This window comes from Sebastes fasciatus, chromosome 6 (genome assembly GCF_043250625.1).
Source record: "Sebastes fasciatus isolate fSebFas1 chromosome 6, fSebFas1.pri, whole genome shotgun sequence".
NCBI classification, from domain to species: Eukaryota; Metazoa; Chordata; class Actinopteri; order Perciformes; family Sebastidae; genus Sebastes; species Sebastes fasciatus.
Genome location: NC_133800.1, coordinates 19,295,837 through 19,318,871, shown reverse-complemented (window position 1 = coordinate 19,318,871; position 23,035 = coordinate 19,295,837). Strand labels below are relative to the sequence as shown.

The 23,035-nt window shown below is 42.0% G+C and overlaps 1 protein-coding gene across 3 annotated transcripts in view; it reads left to right on the top strand.

Moving 5' to 3' along the window:
- The first annotated feature begins 4,633 nt into the window (after positions 1 to 4,633).
- Positions 4,634 to 23,035, top strand: part of rhobtb4 (Rho related BTB domain containing 4) — a 45,233-nt gene continuing 26,831 nt past the window's right edge. The window contains exons 1-3 of one of the 3 annotated variants that reach the window (XM_074638243.1): positions 4,663 to 4,794; positions 5,153 to 5,312; positions 5,547 to 5,704. The gene's annotated coding sequence lies outside the window, so the exon portion shown is untranslated. Of the gene's footprint in view, positions 4,795 to 5,152; positions 5,470 to 5,546; positions 5,705 to 23,035 lie in introns of all 3 variants that reach the window. The other 2 variants (XM_074638241.1, XM_074638240.1) reach the window with 2 other exon arrangements.

Here is a 23,035-nt window from a genome sequence, read left to right as displayed (position 1 = left end):
TCTTCTACGTGTTCTCGTCTTTTGTCTTCAAAATCAGATTTTGAATCGAGTCAAATTAGATTACATTTACTGTAATTGTGTGTATATATAAATATGAGCTAGAATTACCGCCTCGTGGTTGTATTCCTCCGCCTACCAGTCAAGTTGCAATTTGCATCCATGTCTGTCCAAAATGGCATAATTTCATCATCTTATCCGAATAGACATTTGAAATTGTCATAATTAGCAAATTAATTCTTGAGTTATGGTCAAAACTGACCTTTGACCTCCAAAATCCAATCAGTTCATCCTTGAGTTTCTTCAAATTTCTGCCAAATTTTAAGAAATTACCTCCTAGACACTCCTGAGATATTGCATTCATGAGAATGGACTGGACTGACGGACAACCCGAAAACATAATGTCGCTGGCTTGGAGGCATAAAAATATGGAGTGCAACTTACATTTTAGTGTCCCTTAAAGCAGACTGTCACTGTACAAATAAAAGTAGAACATCTAAGAATTGTTTTACTGACAAGATGGCAAAAAATAATGCTACAATTTTCTGACTGCTTTTTCTGACATGCATAAGTATTCTCTGTATATTTTTAAAGACATTAAATTATTCATGAAACAGTTCATATTGGTGGTATTTCACATCATATATATATATAATCACCTAACTAGCTAAATCTGAGTCTGACACTGTGGCTCATATCAATTGGATGACCTCATGAATTATCTGTTTACAAATCAATAACCATGCCACAAAGTCGAGTTGTAATCATCTTTCTGAGCATGGCTGCATTATGATGCCAATTTACCTTCACACCACGCTGCCCAGAACGTGGTACAGTTGGCAAAAGGGACGGAAACACCAAATCAGTGCCTCCTTTGTGAGAGATTGTTCAAGCTCAATTGGTACTTGTGTAACTCGGCTTTGTCTGTGAGATCAGGCAGAAGAATAGCAGAGGCTCTGAGGCGAAGAGAAGCCCATTGTGGTCAGTCAGCGCCCATGGTTGGATGTCATTGTGGTCATTCGGTGGCTGGTGTCAAAGGCCATTGTGGCTCCTAACGTGCCGCAGTGGAGGTGCAGAGTTGCTGAGTGAAATCGATCTGAGCGTGGACAAAGATCGCCATTTTGTGTGTCTGTGAGTTTTGCATTGTTTGTTTATGTGCTCGTATGTGTATTTCAGTCGGTGTTGAGTGCTGTGTTTGTTTGTGGAAATCGAGCCGACGCAGGCCTTTCACACCACTGGGATCAGCAGTTTGCCCCCTCAGGAGAGAGACTGACAGACAGAGAGGGGTGAACCATGTGAACGCCCCCATTATGCCCCTATTGTGCCCACGCGGCTGCATCAATAGCGCTGTAGCAGAGGCCATTGGCAGTGGAAAAGTGCTGTACAAGACACTTTGAGATAAAGGTTCAGTACACCTGTGTGCGGCATGAAGAAGAGAGGGGACAAAAGAGCACTAATGAGAGCAGAGAAGTGGATGGACTGAATATGCATGCAGTCATATGACCTTCAGCGTACTGAATGTCAGCAGAACACAGGAAACAAATAGAATAGAAACAGCATGATGTTCCACCACCCATCTATACTGGTGTGTGTGTGTGTGTGTGTATGATGACTCCAGAGTCTGCTGGCCACAGCCTGAGGACGGTTGCCTAGGACTTGCATGCACATTGAGATGGGAGCAAGCCTGGGCAGGTCGCTCCTTCGTTCTCTTCAGAGGCTGTTTCAGATGCTTGGCTGAGCAGCAGTGTAATCTGTGAGAGACATGGGGCCTCTCAGTCTGGCTTGATGCTTTTGTCAAGTTAAGGACAGAGTTTGCATACAGAAAACAGCATTTTTTTAAAAATAGAAATGCTGACGAAGATGCTAAAATGCTTTTCTGACAGCTCAAATAAACAAGCTGACACTGAAGACTGAATTAGAGTGTAGTCTTTTGTGTCATTTTGTACATCCTGTCCCTGCTTGTTTTCTTAGTGGAAGTTTAATACTTTGTGATTTGATTAGATCGCCATAAGTTCAGCAAAACCCTGAAAACACGAGCTGTCTGGCTATTGTCAGTGTGTGACAAATGAAGAAGTCCCTCGATACAAATGAACCCAAAGGAACCCATACAGAGGGATGTTATGTACAGTACTGTCATGATGCCAGTGAGAGATGCTGTGATTTTGGCCAATTATATTAACATTGATGAGACTGAGCACAAGTTGGGCGACTAAACTGTCTGAATAACGCAGAGAGGACACACACGTGGCAGATGTTTGACTGGTGATTAATAGTTTCTTCTGTACACCACAGTACCTGTTCTGAACAATGAGGCTGGCTACCTACTGTACTACACAATAGAGTTTTACTAGACTTGAACATCCACCCAAATAGTTTCAAAATTGGCTGGGTGGGGTAGTTGTAAGGACCAAAACAAAGGTGTCAAAATGTTGTTTTGCTGCCTTGCACAAACACGCAGGTTTGAAATCATCAGTGTGACCGACAAAGTAAAGACCTGCTTTTAAGCTATTGAGGCGTCTAAAGTGCTACTGAAGTGCTCTTGAGAAAGATCACAGGAACATCTTCCTGTGAATTTTCAATGCAGATATGTGTATTAATATCACAATATATGAAGTGTCATACTATTGCGAATAAGGCAGCAACTAACAGTTATTTTTCGAGTACACTTAAAGATTATTTTCATGATTAATTGTTTCATTATGTGTTGCATAAAATGTCAGATGGCTATCACAGTTTCCCAAAGCCTAAGGGGATGTCTTCAAATGTCTTGTTTTGTCCAACCAACAGCTCAAAACTCAAAGATATTTTGCCTATCATCATAATAGACTAAGAAAACAAGCAAGTATTCATATTGGAGAAAGTGGAAACACTGTTTTTTTGTACTTTTGTTTAAAAAAACTGAAACGTACAGTGTGTAGGATTTGGCAGCATCTTGTGGTGTGGTTGCAGATAGCAACCAACTGAGTACCCGTCCCCTCACTCCTCCCTTTCAAAGACTGTGGTAATGTGAGTGCAAAACCATGGTAATGCCGTTTGCCTCACTCATGGGCCATCCTTACCTAATAACACTACTTTAGGAGCAAGTCAGACGGCGACTGGTGGTACCAAGGTTTTGCACTCTGCGGCTCACGTTACCGAAGTTTCACAAGCGTATCAGAGAACTACAGTGGCCTTCAGGTAACGTAAAAACGTGAAATGCTCTCTCTAGAGCTAGTGTTTGGTTTGTCTGTCTGGGCATGGATGTATAAAGAGAACTCGATACAGTTAGCCGGCGTCCGTTCATTCCTACGAGAGTTGCTCAGTGGCGCATGAAGCTAAAATGGCTCGACTACCAAGTGATAAAATACTCTGATCATCCGGCGATATTCCGCATCCATTGGGCCCATAGATAGCGTCAATGGCCCAATGGCATCACATGACGGACCGGGAAGTTGTAGAACCACCATTTGGCCACTACGAAGATTTGCTTCAAAGCCCGGCGCTCTTCCTAGGGGCTTGGTTTGGGGCAACATGGCGGACTCCGTGAAGAGGACCTGCTCCCTACATAGATATGAAGGGCTCCTTCCAAGCTAACAAAAAAAATATTTTGAGTTTCAGGTGATTGTATACTAATGAAAACATACTTATGAATATTATATTCCATTTCTGCAAATAGAGCCCCCGAAATGTTACACACTGTTCCTTTAAAGATGAATTGATTATCAAAATGTTTCATCACTAATCAATTAGTTATGTCAGCTTTAATTGTGCATTATGTGAGTCTTACACAGGTTGCAATACCAAACAATTCACTAATTATGTTACAATACTGCATATAGATACTGTAGGTTTCTCACCGATAACACATGCTTGCACTGTATCTGAAAAAATCAAGGTTTTCATCATGTGAAAAATGACTTTTGAATTTCTTAAAGGTCCCTTATCATGCTCATTTTCAGGTTCATACTTGTATTTTGTGTTTCTACTAGAACATGTTTACATGCTGTAATGGTCAAAAAAAACTAAAGTTTCCTCATACTGCCTGCCTGAATATGCCTGTATTTACCCTCTGTCTGAAACGCTCCGTTTTAGCGCATTTTGACGGAATTGCACCAGAATTGCGTTGCTAGGCAACAGCTTGGGTCCATGTGTACTTCATGTCAGCTGATGACCAGGGATAAACTGGGACACATTTAGAATGTTTATATTTAAACTGTGTCAAGGGTCTAAATATTATATATTAGTGACATCAGGAATGGGCAGAAATCCTGACAGCTTGTTTAAAATGCAGAGTTTCTGAATACGGGCTGTGTGTATTTCCCTGTGGATTGAGTGTTTTCGATACTTTCACAGTATTTATATAGGACTTAAGCCTGCTTTATAATAAAAAAACATGAAAATCTCATTTGTTTTTTTATAATATGGGACCTTTAAGATGGTATGTCAAGTCAAAAAGTGCTAAAAAAAATATCCTAAAAAAATCTTATTTAGAATATGAGACGCACAAATAAGTCCCAATAAAATAATATCATAGCCCTGATTTTCTATGTATCCTACAGGAATATGATGCCTGGAGGAGGCTGGCACACTCTCCCTACTTTATGAATGGATGGGTGTGGCACTTAGTGACTAGCAATGAGGCTTGTCGTCACTGCGTTCGTTGATAGGCGCTGGCGTGCTGCTGTAGTGGGTGAAGGCTGGTCCGGAGGAGTGAAACATAACTGGGCTCTGCCACCGCTTGTGAGAGAGACAACGAGAGAAGGAAAGGGGAAAGGAGAGGACACAGACAGAGACAGCAGCGAGGACTATAAACTTCTGGTGAGACACATTTTGGTGAGATATACATAGATAGGGGACTAGGATAAATAAAAAACATGGGATGCGATATGACAATTTTATTATAGGGATATGTTCTTTTTTAATATGTGAAGTGAACAAATCAAATAAGCATTAGAGATGAGATGAGATCAGACAGATGTGCAATGAGGATTGAAATGCATGCGAGCTGATATACAAATTCGTGGAAAAAAAAAAAATCCCATCTGTGATGTGTAAAGTGAAAAAATATTTAAGAGGAAAAAATCCAGCAGCACTGCTGTGTGAAAACAAACAAGACAGACAAAAGAAAAGTCGAGGTAAGGTTCTCCCTCCTCCATGTGCTCTCCTCTCCTTGTAGGTGTGACAGAAACAACAAAGGGGACGTGGTGGCGAAAAAAAAAAAAACTCGCATCAGGACCACAGCCCAGACAGACAGATCGCAGCGGAGAGGAACACAGCTGCAAGCAAGAGCATGTCTGCTGCTTTTTTGTGCAATATGCAGCAGCAGTAGTCTTCATGTAATTACATTCCTCCTTCCTGCGCGTCTCTCCTCGGCTGCAACAGTCGGGAGTATTTTTTTTTCTTTCTCCTGTCAGTTCTGTAAGATCTTCAGCGTTTTACAGACGGAGCAGATCATTTTTGAGGACGTTCAAGTTCCAGATGTTTTAAAAACATGTGAGTTGTGTGATTTAGGTGTTGTCATCCAGAGCGATGCTGTGTGAAGTGATCGCATGTGTGTTTGTGCTTTGCAGTTTAATGGGAAGAAGAAGAAGCAGCAGTGAGACGAGACGAGACGAGAGAGCTGCCTAGAATAAACTGAAGGGAGAGGAGGTGTGATCTGAGAGAGGACGTCGAGGAGAGAGAGAGAGATAGAGACCTGAAGATTCCAGAGGTGGATGTCTTTTTAAAGGTAGGAGCCTATAAGTTAGTGTTTTAACTTGAAGAAACTGTGTATATGCTCGCAACAAACAGCTCAGACGCCATGTGGATAGATAATGGTTGCATAACGGTTCAGTTAAGTTTGTGTTTGTTTACAGTTTTGCACTTCTGGACTTCTGAACTTGCATGATTTTTTCAACTTCTGCTCCGGACAGTATGCTATTGTTAACCAGGATACAAACTTTATTAAATCAATTTGGGTGTGTCACTTGAAGTCAACCCAAGACACAAAAAATCTGCATAAAACTGATAAAAGTCATGTCGCTTCTGGCCTAAAAGCTAAAGAGGCAGTTTTATTATATAACTTTTATTGCTTGTTATGCTTTGGTTCTTTTTTTTTTTTTAAAGTATGGAGATATTGTGCTAAAATGGTGTACTCAAGAGATATCACACAATGTTACCTTGAGGAATGGTAGCAATAACAATTTAGAAAAAGGCAATGCAATTACTTTTTATGAAAGAGCTGATTATAATTCGAAGTATTAAAGCAGCAGCATGCAGAATATTTTTTAGCATCATTGGGCAAAAAATCCATAAAAACCTTTCAGCATATTGTAATTCAAGTGTTCTGAGAGAAAACTAGACCTCTGCACCTCCTCATGGCTCTGTTTTCATGCTTTAAAAAAATCTAGCACGTGACGGAATACTTTGACCAATCACAGGTCATTTCAGAGAGAGAGAGAGCGTTCCTGGTGTTCATTCAACGGAGGCAGCTGTCAATCACCCGCAAACTCCGATCAAACGGTCAAACTAGGCAGCGCTGATGAAATATCAATATTCTGTTACTGTAATGCCTATTTCCCAACTCAAATGTTGTAAGAAACATCTTGTAGTGTACTGTTTAGCCGTAAAATGAGAAAGTTTGCTCCGAGTGGTGGGCGGGTCACAAACGTTCTCATTTTACAGCTAAACCGTACGCTACAAGATGTTTCTGAAAACATTTGAGCTGAGAAATAGGCATTACAGTAACAGAATATTGATGCATATTTGATCAGCGCAGCCTAGTTTGACCGTTTGGTCGGAGTTCGCGAGTGATTGACAGCTGCTCAGAGACGGCAGGCTCCAGCTCGACTCTGGTTGGTTGTTTTCCTCCGGTCTGTGAAATCTTGCAGAGGCACATGTTTTTTTTCAGATCTCATGCACTACTGTCAGGATACAGTGACTGTTTTATAAAAAATATTTTAAAGATATTCAAAATATATTAAAAAATATTTCCTCCAATTCTACCTACTGCTGCTTTAATAGATACTAAACAGCATGCAGTCAATCTTATAGTAGTTCAATGATGACAAAATACTTAAGCTGCCACAATCTTAATATGATCTCACTGTAAATGCCTCACACTGTGTATTTCCCTGTGGGCAATTAAAAAACAGGCTGTATTAGATAACTTTATTTGTCTAAGCCCAGGTGTGCTTTATACTGTTTTAATCAGGTTCTCGTTGATGATACAGTAACCAATCAGTGACTCAGTCTGCACTTTGCAAAAAGTCCAGTTTGCTTGGCTTGGTTAAATACAGATATATCTCCACCACCTGCAGCCTGGATGAGTGAGTCCATCCAGTGAGGCTTGAAGACATAGCTGAGGAGTGGAGTCACTCAGTGTCTACGGAGCCAAACAGTGGCTGCTGTAGTTATACTGTATATGCTAAAGCACACTGAGGCCAAAGCATGGGAGGAAACTTGGTATCTCTGACAAACAGCCAAAACAGCATCCAGTTATCAGCTACACCAACACAAGAGTCGAATATTTCCTATAGTTTTTTTGTTGTTCCTTCCTCTTCATTTTTCCTACACTGTGAGCACAGAGCAGATGGTGGGTGTGGGGAGGGGGGAGGGGGGTTGGTTTGATAGAGTTGACATCAGTTCCTCCGCTCTGTCCTGCTACTCTGTGTTTTTCTATCAGCTGTGGAATTTGAACCATTCTTTCTTTGGGGGTGAGGCCCGTCCCTCTGTCTGCCCCTGCTCAGAGGAGTGGGTTGTCTCCAGAGGCGTATGTGAGTGTGTGTATGTATGTATGTATGTGTGTGTGTTTGTGTGTGTGGGGCTTTCCAGTAGAGTTGCACACCAAACATTCCTGGCTGCTGGATGGCCGTCTGGTGGGCCAAGTCCACACAGCTGGGAGTCATATAAGAAGCCAGGTCTTTGTGTGAGTCAAGCAATACCGCACACACATTTGGTCACATGCACACACACACACACACACACACACACATGCTGACACACATGCACACACACATATGAACCCACATCTCCCCTCAACTGGATCCAGAATGACTTGGGGGCTGTGAGATGTGTGCACGGGGAAAGTTTGTGTTGTTTGCATGTATGTATGTCTGCAAGGATGGAGAGTTGTAATCATTAAAATGCTAAAAAGTGATCCCCATTGAAAGACTCAAAATTCACATCCTTGGACGCTAACACAGGCATTCACACATAGAAAAGGAAACTAACAGAGACTCACAGTCAGCGTACAACAGTGTCTCCTTCTCTTCCTAACACCACATGATGTTTGTCCTCCTAAGTAAGTTTTGGAGAGAGAGAAAACATGGTAGGGGGGGAGCGAGAGAGAGAGAAAGAGAAGCAAGTGATTGTGCTGGTGATGGCAACTGTGCAGTTTGTTTCTCTCTTATTGGCTGCCTCTTTGGTTGTTTTTGAAACAGTGTGTCAGTGAGCAAAGAATGTGTATGCAAGAGCAGAAAGCAGAGCGAGACAGCGAGGGGAAAGTTAAGGAGCGTTTAGGCCTTGTGGGCCGAGAGAAGACAAGAGAAGAGAAGAGAAGAGAAGAGAAGAGAAGAGAAGAGAAGAGAAGAGAAGAGAAGAGAAGAGAAGAGAAGAGAAGAGAAGAGAAGAGAAGAGAAGAGAAGAGAAGAGAAGAGAAGGAGATTGTTTGGAAATGAATAAGAGAGAAACTGAGCTGTGGAGAGTCGAAAGAATGGAGGAAAAAGGAGTGCGGATCCTGAGGAAGAGGGACGCGAAGGGGTTTTGGCTGAGGGGAAACTGGAGCAGAGCAGGCTGAGGGAGTGAGAAAGAGAAAGAGAGATTGAGAAAGAGAGCAAGCGAGAGAGAGAGTATGTCAGGCGCTAGAGTGCATATGACTGTAAACAATCAGAGGGCAAAACCTCACATCTTTTCCCACTTCCTCTTCTAAGTTTAAACAGGAACAAAATGGTAAGGAATGGCTCTAAATAGAAAAAAAAATTTAAATAGAAACAGTTAACATCCCCCTTCTTGAAGAAAAGGCTTTGTTAGCTTCTCAGAGCAAAAAAGAAAAAACCTCTTTCACAACCGTTTCCACATGTTAAACTCCTTTGAACATCTGTTTTAACTTCCTCTAATGTGGCAATCCGCTGCACTGTCACTAGCACTCTCTGTTTCTACTGTATGTGTGTGAGGCCGAGTGTGATCAGCTTTACAGGCCTATGCAGCTGGTCTCAATTACAGTGTGCAAACAAATGCCACAAAAACGATATGAAATCAAACACATATGCCTGCAACACTCCTATAATTCCATGTATGCCAGAAGTAAAACACCATCCTTTACAAGGTCAGACAGCTCATGTGTGAGGGAATGGGTTGTGTGTGTGTGTGGTGAGAGACTTGGATAGGAAGGTGTCGTGTCGCTAGCGAGGACAGGACAGGGTAGGGTCGGACCAAGAGGGCGAGAGGAGATAAGAGTTCATTTCAGGCAGGGTGTCTTCATCCGCTGGGCAGAGGCCAGGGTCTGACTGGGGGGTTGTGTCTATATCCAGGATGGCTGCACTGATAGCGAGGTGTATTGCAGAATCTCACTGTTGACAGGATATGGGGAAAGAGTTCTAGGCCAAAAGTATTCGCGCAGAAGCGCCTCATTTTTTGGAGCGGTCAGTGCTTTCTGGCTGTAATTAAGTAACAAATCACCCAATTTTGCTTCTGTATGTCAAAATAGTTTCTTAAATCTACTTAAAAAAACTCAACTTTAGTGGTTGTTTCTTAGTGTTACTTTATGTCCTTCAGGTTCTGTGTCGTTTTCTGTGCACCGTCACCTGTAGGAAACTCACATGCTCAAACGTTCGACATTGTGTGGCTTCAAAATGACAGATTACCACAGGCCTGAGATAGGTTCAGGTTCAGGGTCAGGGTCAGGTAGCAAGCCAGCTGGAGAGGAGCGAGGATGCTCTTTAAAGAAATTGTGGATTGACTAGGCATTGACACAGCATATAAAGGTTGCTGCTGCTTTTATCACTCCTTAACACACCATATGATTACATTTGAATATTTCCTTCTCTCTCTTACCGAGTTCATGTGTGTGCGTCTGCATGTGTGTTCGGAAAAGAGACAGCATGTTACGCCACCAACACCAAAAAGGCACAGCTTGGCTGCTTGGCTGCAGCTCCTCTCTATTTATGTTCCTGTTTGTGTTTGTGCGTTTGCGCTTCTGCGTATCACGGCGGTGTGGATGTATCACTGCAACAAATATATCTTCCTGTGCATCTGCGTGTCATTATGCATGCATATTTTTGTATGTTTGCATCTCTGTGTGCGAGCTGATCCCCGGGTGTCTCTTTCTTTAGCATCTGCTTGTCTCGTTTGTGGCCGAAAGCCGATCCCCTTGGGTGAATTGGCTCCAAAGTCATATGACGACTGAGGATATGCCAACTAGGTATTCGAGTGTATGTGTCACAGATTGCATTTCACACCATAGGAGGTTGTCTGAGGGTTTTTATAAAGGTTGTTGTGAGCGCTACAAGTGGGGTTGGATGGGCGTGGTTGTCCTCGCAGCCCCTACAGGACTAAAGGAGGCTGACCCACGCACACTTCCCACTTCCCATGTCTGTGTGGGACCAAACAGCCCCATATGTCTGGCTTCTGTGTTGTTCACACGCAGTGGGAATCTCTAGCGTCTCTCATTTTCAATGCCTCCGAGCCTCGGCTGTCTGTCTCTTTCTCTTCCTGTTTGTTCTCACATCTTGTCTGCTTGTCTGTTCCACCTGCCTTCCTGTAATAACTCACATCCCATCATACACACACACACACACACACACACACACACACGCTATTCAGTGGCTGTGGCTTTCATTAATTGAGAATTAAGAAACCCCAATTAGCACCCTCAGCAACATCAGGGACTGGCTGTGTTTGGGTGAGAGAGGGAGAGTTTGTTCACAGTTTTCTTGTTTGTCCATGAGGGAGAGAGTTGCTGCTGCATGCTTAATGTCACGTACGTTTGCCCACATGTCATTTTAGCACTGATTTCTTGTGTTAATGGGACCCTTATGCGTCTGATGGAGAACAATGGTTAGGTGGTTTCTTTAGATTTTCAGCAGGGCTGTCAAATTACATTAATTTGCATTTTGAACAGATAAAAAATGTGTGATTAATTTGAGATTAATATTATATTAAGTAATAATATTACTATTTTAAACGATTGATAGCCCTAGTTTTGAGTGATCTTTATTTTATGTTATATTTCTGTGCTATATTTTCCTCTTACAGCGCTCCCCACACCCGAACAGCATCATGGAGATGCGTCCAAAAATATTCCAACACACCCAAACTCATGCATACAGACTACACCGATTCAAACACAATGACTCACAGAGAGAAACACATGAACTCCCAAACCCTCATTTGCAGACACCTTCATATAGACGTAAACACATTGACACATGCATTATACTCACTGCCCGCCTACATTCCTCTGTCTCTTCTTTAGCAAGGCTTTTAACTAATCTGGAGTGCGAGAAACGCCCAAGGGTGCCATTCCTGCTAATCAGGGTCAGACCAGTTTCAATGTTGGCCAAGGCACTAAAAAACCACATGATTTAATCTGTAATTGTTTTTGTGTGTGATTGCCGTTAAGGTGAGGTAAGGCTAAGGTGTTTCCCTTCAAATCTATTTTTACCCATACGCATTGTTGTCTTTGCGCTCGTAAACGCCCACACGTCATTTGATCAAGGGCTGCCCGATTTTTGCAGTTTCAGGAGGCTGATGCAACCTGACTGACACACTCTGTCTCTCTCTCTCTCTCTTTCTCACACACATGCAAGCACACACGTACCAGAATGGATGAATCAGATTTGCTAACTGAAGTTGCAGATGAGAGCTCTGCCATCATCCCAGTCGGTGTTTGTCTGACTCCAGTCTCTGTGGTTCGCTCCCCATGAATATCTGAAATTGACTCACCATATAATATGATGTGGTTTGGTTAGCCGGTTTCAGCTGAGATCTATTTTTAGTCATTGCATGCTTCAGGAACCTCTCCCGTAATTAGAACAAATTGAAGGAAAAACTTCATAAAACGTAGAAGTCAAGTTGGTTCTCTGCTGTCATTTTGTGTTTTTTCCCTAATAAATGAGAGTACAACGGGAGAATAAGCCGTTAATATGTAAATCAACCATATTTGTATGAGCATGGGCAACACACTGAAACCTGGTTATATTTTGTGAGTTATAGCTTGTACATGTAGATCTATCTAGATCATAAATCCCTTTGTAAATCAGTCAAGGTCAGGACACACACTTTTCAAATTGTGGCTGCACCTGATTCGACTGCTATCAGGCCATTAAATAGGCGTTATCAGTTTTTTATTAGCACCATAGATGTGGGTCAATAGACACAGTCACTACGCCTACTACGTTGTAAAAGTGAAAATGAAACTTAATAGCAGCATGTTCTAACACATTGTAAAACTGAATGAAACATTCAATTTGAACAGAAATAAAATGGCTTCTTAGGTTTAGGCAACAAAACCACAACTTCTTTAGGTTTAGGCGATACAAATAGTTAGGTTAAGGCAACAAAACTACAATTTCTTAATGTTTAGGCAAAAAAACAGTTAGGTTTATGCAACAAAACTACAACTTCTTTAGGTTGAGGCAACAAAACTACAACCTCTTTAGGTTTATGCAACAAAACTACAACTTCTTTAGGTTTAGCCAACAATACTACAACTTCTTTAGGTTTAGGCAAAATCCCCCCACCCCCAAAATAACAACTTTGGTCAAGTTTACTACCTACTTATGGGTGTAGTAGGCCCCTACTGGCCCACATCTATGAGGCCTATAGCAACTGATAACGTCTATTTAATAGCCTGAGAACAGTCTAATCGGCTGGTCATTCAGTCTGACAATAAAATAATCCCCCTTTTTGTTTCTCTCTCTGTGTCTCTCACTAGAATACATCACTCCCATTTCAACATAAATATTTAATCACTATCATCAATATCATTCCTATTTAATATCATGTGCTACTTAATACAGATGCATTTCTCAACAGAGGTCAGGTTATGCAGAGTTATTGACTTCCTGAGTGTTGTTATGCTCCACTATGGCTGTTATGGTTTTCTGTTAAATTGCTTTTTACATCCCCCTCGCTGCAATGATCAATAATACAGTAGGGACATGCTGTTTATCTAAACTAAACGATAAGATTATGTTACATTTTGTTTACAAATTCCCAACAAAGCGTATCATCTGAACATTTCTCTGAAAGTTCACAAGTGGTTTGGATTAGCTGGGATCTACAGTAATGCACCGTCCAAAAGAGCTTCGACCCCGTTGCCCTTTGCCCTTATTCAAATGATTAAAGCCTTGTTGGCTGTTGCTGCAGCTCGGCAAATGAATGACATGTGGCCACAGTGTGAGGTGACTATTGTATGCCGGTTTTATCACCAGGACACGGCGCGGCAGAGTGGAAATAACTGGACACCAGTATAGATTTTTCCATCACACTATTTCAGGATGCCTACTGCCGCATAGTAGTGTATCCGTTGTGTGTGTGCATGCGTGTGCCGTCTTGTTCAACTCAACTTCAATTGGAGATGCATGTTGACCCCCATTTTTGACACATTCAAGCAGTACGTAAGGTATTGCATTCCACTGCTGTCAGGTGAAAATCGTATCCCTGTATTTGGTGATTTTTGTGGCCAGCTGAAGGATTACATGGCTTGTCTATTGCCTGAGAAAATGCTTTGACCTCTCTGTGTTATAATAAAACCCACTCAAACTCTCTCAAAGCCCTGTTGGATGAAATCAGAACTGCAATAGCCATTGAGATAAATGCATTTTCATTTTCGCTCCGTCTGTGAGATGCAAGCTTTTCACAACAGGTCTGTTTTTGTTTGTGCAAGTGCGATACAATATGAGGAACTCCAACTAACAGATTGGATAAACAACATGCAGGCTATTTGAAGTATACACAACAAAGGACCTTCCTGTTTCGCCTCAGCTCTCTGTAATGTGGTTTATTTGTCAGTCTGTGTCTCAGTCTGTCTGTGATTTTTGCTGTGATTTTAGACTCCTGTTCTCTCCCTCCCCTCCATTTCCTCCTCTCTATTTCTGTATCTGTGAGCAACAGTGTGTTTTAAATAGAGGCAGACTGATACTGGTCTTCTCAGCCTGATACCAATGGAGATATTTAGGAGTAGTCGTGTTGAAAAAGGACAACATATTGGTAGATATCAGCATTTTACTTTAACTCACATCCTTATGACAACAAAAAGAAACATATTGAGTTGGATATTTCACAGTTACCAAACTTACAAATGTAACATTTACATACTACAATTTAATTTTCATATCTGGCAACCTTCTGATATACTGTATCTTTGATGAGCCAATATCAGCTGATTAAAGCAGCACACAACTGTAGCATTCAGGCTGTAGTTTTCAAGGTCTATAGAGCTGTGGTTCTATTTTTAGACTTTCCTCTATTTTTTCTCTTTATTTCTTATGAACTACAGGATAATTGTATCTCCTCAAACCTGCAGTAGGCAGTATATTTTTGGCATCATTGGGCATAAATTCCATAATAACCTTTCAGCATATTGTAATTCAAGTGTTCTGAGAGACCACTAGAGCTGGCTCTGTTTTCAGGCTTTTAAAAAATCTAGCCAGTGACAGCAGACTTTAGCAAATCACAGGTCATTTCAGAGAGAGTGTTTCTATTGAGCATTCCTATTGGCTCTGCTCCGGCTGGTGGGGGGTGCTTGGTATTTCCTCAACAGATCTCAACATGGCTTCCTGGTCTGCCAAAATTTCTCATTTTACAGCTAAACAGTGCACTAAGATGTTTCTGAAAACATTTGAGGCGAGAACTAGGGCATTACAGTAACAGAATATTGATTCGTATTTGATCAGCGCTGCCTAGTTTGACCGTTTGATCGGAGTTTGCGAGTGATTGACAGCTGGCCAAGAGACGGCAGGTTCCAGATCCTCCGGTCTGTGAAATCTTGCAGATGCCATAGGAGCACCGGAGGACACAGAGGCGCATGATTTCTTTCAGATTACCTGTCTCATGCAGTACTGTCAGGATAAAGTCACCGTTTTATAAAAATAACCTTTTTTATAATCATATTTGCTCCAATTCTACCCACTGCAGCTTTAAACTTCTAAAAGTTATTCAAATAAAACTATAAATCACTCTTTAGTTTAACTGGTCACCACTGGTGGACATATGCAACCTGTGATGAGAGGTCCCAGGTAGACTTTGCTTCATTTTAACGGGTAGGAACCTCTGGTGTATGGTACGTTGCAGAGTGTGCTGGGTCGATGTACTGACTGTGTGCAGTGTGATCTCTGCCTCTCTGTGCCAGACTGAAGTCCAGAGGTGTTTGGCTTGGCTTCAGTCTCTGTTTGATCAGGCTGTTTCTAGAATACTGGCTGACCTGTGCCGAGGCCAAATGCATCTCTCTCTTCTCACAACGTTAGCATTTTTCTTTTCGCTCCGGCCCCTCCTCCTGGTTACTGTCACGTTGGTCACAACTTTGCACAATTTCATCCAATTTCATAATATATATATGAACTGTTATAATATGTGAATTTATCACCAGATGATTGCAACTTAAACAAGAACAAGAACGTGACCTCTGTCCTATATGCTGCAGCGCTCCATTCGCCATCCCTCACCTTTTCCTGTTTGTTGTCTGACGTCAACCTCAGTCCGAAGTTTAGTCTGATACATCCTCACCAGAGTGTGAGAGTCTGTCTGTGGGCCTGTCTGGGGTTCAGAGAGGTTACCAACATTCCCAACATCACCACAGGTAGCAGTGAGGTGTCAACGCCCAGTAATAGATTCGCAATGTATTGTTGGAAAACCCTCCTGGCGGATGACAAATTACAGTACTTTGTTGTTGACCACCCATTGATCTGCCATTAATGGGCTGGTCAATAATGCTCTTAGAGGTACCTTATAGTATACAGTGCTCTAGAGCATGATGTTAGGCATAATAGTAACCTATCTGAAGCAGAATTAATGCAGCTGCTGCCTGCTAGGTCAGTTGAGTCTTTCATAGAGGAAACATTCCCCCTTAACACTATTAGGCAACAATAGGCCATCGTAAAGTAAAAACCAGAGGTCTGTGGGTTTCTTCTTTTACAAGGGTAGATTCTAATATCCCATCCATTTACCTTTTCCCTGCTATCACTATATTAACGAGCCCAAGGAACAAAATATCCCATTTAAAGCACTTTGCAGGTAGTCTGTGATAAGCTCCCCTCTTATCCCTGCTGATGGATTTACTAAAGGACATATTAAGGAGTTACTGGGGAATATATCTGGTGGATTAAATCAATTTCAAACTGACATTGAACCCACGGTGTATCCGGGGGAGTGTAAGTGTTATAAATCTAATCAGACGTGGCATAGAGAACATGTTCAGTGAATTACACTTGTTAAAGGCAGCGATGTTTGACATGGTCGTGAACTCAGTGAGTCAGAATCCCATCATCAAGTACCAATCCTGGGTCTATATTCTTTATTCTTCAGTGTTTAGTGCTGCGTCTTTCTGCCAATACTGTGGGCAGTCTTACCTTGCACGGCAGGTGGATTCTCGCAATGTCACGAGATCACGTGAGAATCGAGGGATCACATATCACCTGAAAATCCGTCTTGTCAGGCTTCCATCTTGCAGATGCTGCAATAGCATCCGTTATATCAGAACTGGAGAGAATTTCTTCATTGAAAGAGGAGCAAAGAACACTGAAGGCTTTTCTCGAAGAGGTTTTCACTCTTCTCCTGACTGGCTTCAGCAAGAGTTTGATTGACAGATTGGTTCATCCAATCACAGTATTTTTGGATAGTGCCGGCCCTTTTACAAACAGTTTCCAACTACGGCTTCTCAGATGGTTCTGTGTACCAAACCGTCAGGTTAGTGTATAGTCCAACATCTCTGTGGAAAGTGTAGATGAATACTGAATGAATAACTATAGGATATAGCCTACTACATTCGTTTACAGGCGCATTGCGACTATTGATATTTCAATGATGAACTTTGGTATTTAAATGCTCTGCATGGGTAACATTGGATCAGCTGAATACTGATGACAGCATTCACATTTTCCATTGTGATTTTAGACTGGTCTGCTCACAAGATCACATCAGACTTTCTATAGTTGTAGACTTCAGCTGCTTCTTCAGTCCATGTCCCTATAGACTAACCTGCTGATGTTTGTTACCTCACTAACCTAAATTCAGCTTCCTAGCTTTACTCTTCTAGCTTCAGCTCTGGTCCTATATCCACTTCCTTCCTGATCTCCATCCCCGTTTCCATATCGGTCTCTGTCTTATTGCTCAATCTAATTCTCACACCCCACCTTGATCTCATTTCCAGCCAGAGCCATGAACTAAGCACCTCTTCATCCCTATAAATGCCCTCAGACTTTGCTGGAGCATTAGCCTCACCATTTTGTGCATGAGTCAATTAGCCACTGTGATCTTTACAGAATGTGGATCACTATATGGATATTTAAATCTTCACTCTCCATTTGCTTGCAATTTTTGCTAACCTATTCTAGTGTAAAACCCATACATATAATACATTATTAACTGTGCTTGGTAAACAGGACACTACTTCCCACCAACAAAAGGGCAACACTTCAGGTTTCAAAGATATGCTTCGATTGAAATGTGCTAATTTTCCAGCAAAGTGAACTATCACTTTAAGAGTTTGGACCAGCGGCTGAAGAGAGCCTTAATAAGATTAGCCCTGCCACTTGACAGCCACGGCTTAAGAGGCACCTCTACTGACCTGTGTGCCTCTACCCAGCAGAGAGAGTGCATGTTTGTTTGTGCGTGGACGTATTATACAATTGTGTTTGTTAGTGGGAGAGCCTGTTTATGCAAAAAAAAACAAGAGTCAGTCAAGTCAAGACTATTTTGTGTGTCTTTATGTGTCTGTATATGAACTGGGGCATAGCAAGACATGCCCGTGCAACGTCAATCCCCTCCGGTCAGAATGCAGACAGTATATTATGCCTTTGCTATGCACAGTTTGTCTTTATCACAGAAGATTTATGCCACTCAAGAATTTAGGGCATCCACTCAACCCTTCAACCTCTCTCAAAAACAAAACTGTCAACCTTGTCTATCGCCATATTGTGGTTGTGATTTTGGATGAAACAAGCTTAATATTACAGGTAAGGATTTTAAACCAATAAGAAAACAATGATCCAACAAAGAGCACATGGAATCACTGGAAGTGTTTCCTACTTAGCACTCAGAGATGTTTTAACCACAACGCTCGCCTTGAGGCCATGCCAAGGAAGCCACAAGAATGCCGGGGTAATGGATACTATATGGGCGGATATTGGCAGATGTGCTGGTGCTTGTGGTGGTTGGTTGTGTGTGTGTGGGTGTGTGTGTGTGTGTGTGTGTGTGTGTGTGTGTGTGTGTGTGTGTGTGTGTGTGTGTGTCGGATGCCACATGACTCTAAATGGGCAGTGTGAGGGCAGCTAGTCAGGGGCAGTGAGGAATACGCAGCGCTGTGCTCTTGTTCACCCCAGGCACCGCTTTGCGAAAGCCAGGCACCTCACTGGGAAACATTTAAGTTGGCATTAATATCATAATCAGAGGTCTGTTTATTCTCAGGCAGACAGCAGGCAGTTAAACACAGAGAAGCCCCCCCCCACCATACACCCATTCTCCTTCACTCATCCCACCCTCCATCCTTCCCATTCCCACCTCTATCCAGCCTTTGCCCCAGGACCTCAAGCCACTTTACATTCCCAACATATTCCACCATCCTGGCCCCGTCGTCACTAGCACGGACTTGACCTGATCGCACATCAGTATTATAGTCAACACTTATCTGCAGCCAGAGAGTCGAGACTCACAAACTGACGGTCATTATGTAGCAACAGGGGAATAATACCTAATGACAACTATGTCAACAGAAAGTGTTTCAACTTTAAGGTTTTGTTTGGGATGCTGGAGACCTTGGACACAGTTTAATAGCTCATAAATCTTAATCATATAGACTTTTTCTTTGAGGGCACAACTGATTTAATATTGCATCTCCCTGTACAGGGTGCACAACTCACACACACACACCTTTTTTTAAAATGCTGCCCAGTTTGTGGAAATTATAATCACTTAATATGGTCAATAGATGAAAAGAATTACTAACATTTGTGAATTTTGAAATGGAAATATGGCTATAATTGGTTGATTTTGGAATTGGACAGTACAGTTTGGAGGTCTCTGGTTCTCCAAAAGGAGGCAGAAATGAAGGCGATACCAACAAAACATGAGAGTTAGTGAACTGGTCTAATTAAAAATGGTCTTCAACAGCCTTTTTCACATGAAATAAATTAAGCCTACATTAAAAAAAGGTTTGCATTTAAGAAAGAATGCATTCAATAGCTTCTGACTAATGTGCTGTAGCCTTTTGCTCCATTGTAGTGTTTTTGTTTTTCTGTTGTAAGCATCGCAGTGGTGTGTCTTCATTAGGATATAATGAGGCAACAGCAGCTGGTCACATGCATGAAGTTTTCCAACTGACTGCAGATAAGACAATCTACTGATAACTTAGTAAGTAAACAATATCCCCGGCCTCATGCCCTCTCTCGGTCTGTCTCTTTCTGTACTTTCTCTCAGGCCTTATCTAGCGTTGAATGTTTTTCACTTTAACTCACACTCTGCTAACATGCCCATCACCCATCGCCACATAGGCCGGCTGTTACAAAACACTCTGTTTCATGCCAGGGTGCCGGCTCTCTCTGGCAACACATCTCAGCCACCTCTCCATGTCAAAGTTTGTGTGTGTGTGTGTGAGAGAAAGAGAGGGAGAGAGAGATTAAGAGTGGGAATGAAAAGGAGATTCAGAGTTAGAGATTGCTGTATGTGTGTTTCTGTGCGTTTGTGTTCTTACCACTGATCATTTAGGAATAGTTTTCCCACAGGCTCATTTCATTTTGGCCTCCAGTCATTCCATTCTCACCCGTCACCTTTGACATATGAATTTTCTTCCCAGAGGAACAAACTGAAACTCCTGTGTCGCATTTTTTCTTGTCCCTCTGCAAAACAAAAATGCGTCTTCCTGCCAAGCAAACAAGCGAATGATCTCATACTGTAGATCTGCATACGTACATGTGGTATGTAATGTTTGTTCGTGTGTGTGCGGGCTGAAGGTAGAATTTAATCCTTGATACTGTTATCAGTTCCATGGTGCTGGAGGACTGTTTGGAAGACCCACTGCAGCTCTGACCTACTTGTGTCAGTGTACTGGGCTGCATGTAGACTGTTTTTCATTGAGTGCGTGTTGTGTGTGTGTGTGTGTGTGTTTATTAGCGCTCGGGACAGTGTGTGTGTTTGAGGCGAACTCTCAGTGGACTCGGGGAGTGTGAGAAGCTGGGTGTTTTGACAGCTTTAGAACAGTTCCAGTACAGTGCGGAGGCAGGGGGCGTGCGGGCCTGTTGGGTATTTGGGCGAGCTGTAGGGGTGAGAGTAGGGTCAGTGGATGCGGGGAAGAGATTCATTCCAAAGTGCTCTACGGCCATAAAAATTATACCTGATATCCATTGCTTAATATTAAATGAACTCCGGATGTCATCTGATATCAATCCATCTGAGCCTAAAGGTATTCACTTTCACTATAATGTATATAAGAAGAGAACTTTACTGAAACACCAGCATTTGTTTCGTACGAACAGGTGTAACCAAATTGTGATTTACTGAACTTGAACGAAACGTTTTCATCTAAATGAATAAATGCAATCCTTCAATAGAACTCGAGGAACATTGGATGGCGTTGAATGTACCGCACACTAAACCCAAGTATTTGTCCAAGCAGCGGGACACTCCTTGTCTAGGTAGTTATGCCAAAGAGTGATCTCAGCTTATTCTCCCAACTTTAATCTCACCAAAGTGTAAAAGCGATGGGAGTAGACTTCCCACACAGTTAATGAAAGAGCGATAAAGCTCGTAAACAAAGCCGCTCAGTCCTCTCCGTACTACTGTAGCTGAAAAAGGGCCAGACGTAAGCTCAGCCTGTGCTGCTTGAGAGTTCTCTCACAAGTACGTACACCTCTCCAACAAAAGGGGCTGCCTCTCTCCACATTTCTAAGCCCTCTCTCGGTGCCAGTGCTGTTGAACCCCTGCTTTCTCCTGCAGCATTCCAGCCCATCTTTCATGCTGTTTCATTCTGGCCATGCCAGCCGGGTCAGGGGCCAGAGTTTTCTCAGGGCCTCAAGACAACACTGGACAAATAGATGTAATAAAGACATCTCCACTTGGTTGCACATTAAACTCCTGTTCACTCCTGTTAATGCTTTGTTGTTGCATGTGTGCAAGAACATACATGAAAACACTAGGGCTGTCAAAGTTAATGCCACTAATTTCTTTAACGCATTAACGCACACTTGCGATTTTTAGGTTGTAGCGTGAAAGAGTGAAGATACTAGCATCTTATAAAACTAGAAAACCGAAGGAATCCATTTATATCAACCAATGTCATACCAGCTTGTCGCAAAGGAGGCTAAATAATGCTACGAATTTATGCAAAATTTTGATGAGGAAAAACTGGCATGGCCATTTTCAAAGGGGCCCCTTGACCTTTGACCTCAAGATATGTGAATGGAAATGGGTTCTATGGGTACCCACGAGTCTTCACTTTACAGACATGCCCACTTTATGATAATCACATGCAGTTTGGGGCAAGTCATAGTCAAGTCAGCACACTGACACACTGACAGCTGTTGTTGCCTGTTGGGCTTGAATTTGCCACGTTATGATTTGAGCATATTTTTTTAATGCTAAATGCAGTACCTGTGAGGGTTTCTGGACAACATTTGTCATCGTTTTGTATTATTAATTGATTTCCAATAATACGTATAAACATACATTTGCATAAAGCAAGCATATTTGTCCACTCCCATGTTGATAAGATGCTATAGCATTATCCTGCTTCATTAAACTCTTTCACTCTATAGACATATAGTCTGGCAGCCACTGCCGATCTGTAGGATATGTCACAAAGATGCAGTCTCTCAGTGCAGTGGCCTTGAGTGACATCATTGACATGAGAGTGCAGCTTATAGCTCCTTTGTTTCAGAGAGGTCAGTACCAAATTCTACCAGTAGATGTCTGTCTTCAGTCTTCCACCGTCATGAAAGGAAGTTGGTAGATCAGACAGTGCACGGTCCCCACATGGCCAAACACTGGGAAATGCCCAAAAATTAATTGTAGGAGAAAATGTAATCTAATACAAGTTCCTCTTATCTTTTCACCTCTTATCTGGAATAACAGGCAAGGCTATAATGAAAGGCAGATGGACTCAGAAGGAGGTTCCCATTTATAAAACATGCCTGGGCAAAGTCTTCAGCTGGATAACATCACATTTACAAAGCAAGTAAAAATAGTTTTGCTGTCAGTATAGTGAGGTATTTTTACCTCCTGGCAACATTTTTCTTCACCGGTACAGCTTAACATTCCTGAAATGAATTCCCAGACATTGAGATCTTGGAAAAATGTGCAGGGTGAAAGGCTGGGTACTTTCCACGGCAATCCATGATCTGCCTCTTTTTTCTTTCTTGGCTCCTGTATTGGCTTTTGTAGCAATACACAAGTGTTGCTATGTGGTAGCTAGTTGCTATGCCTGAACACCCAGAATAACCATAGAAGAAAAAATGCTCTCCATTGCCCATGAGTAATAACTACACTATTGCATCATTTATCTGGATTTGAGTTTGGATAAGGGATGACTAATATGTATGGGCAAGGAATAAAGGAGAAATTAAAAATCATAAAAATCACATGGATATTTTATCATTTTGCAAATTTAATAATTGATTTTTTATTCATTTTGATAGATATTTGACATGCATTTTTTTAAAGTGCACTAACCCTGGTGTTTGAGTAATAATGAGAGTCATAATGACAGACAATCAGCACAGTGGTGGATGTGAATGCTCCACACAACAAAAGGCAGCATGCTCTGCGGGATGGATTGAGTTAACAGGATGGAAAGAGCACAGTTTCGGGAGGCGGGGTTACTATCATCTTTGCAGGATTTGATTGGCTCTTGTGTCCAAATCTCTTATGAGAC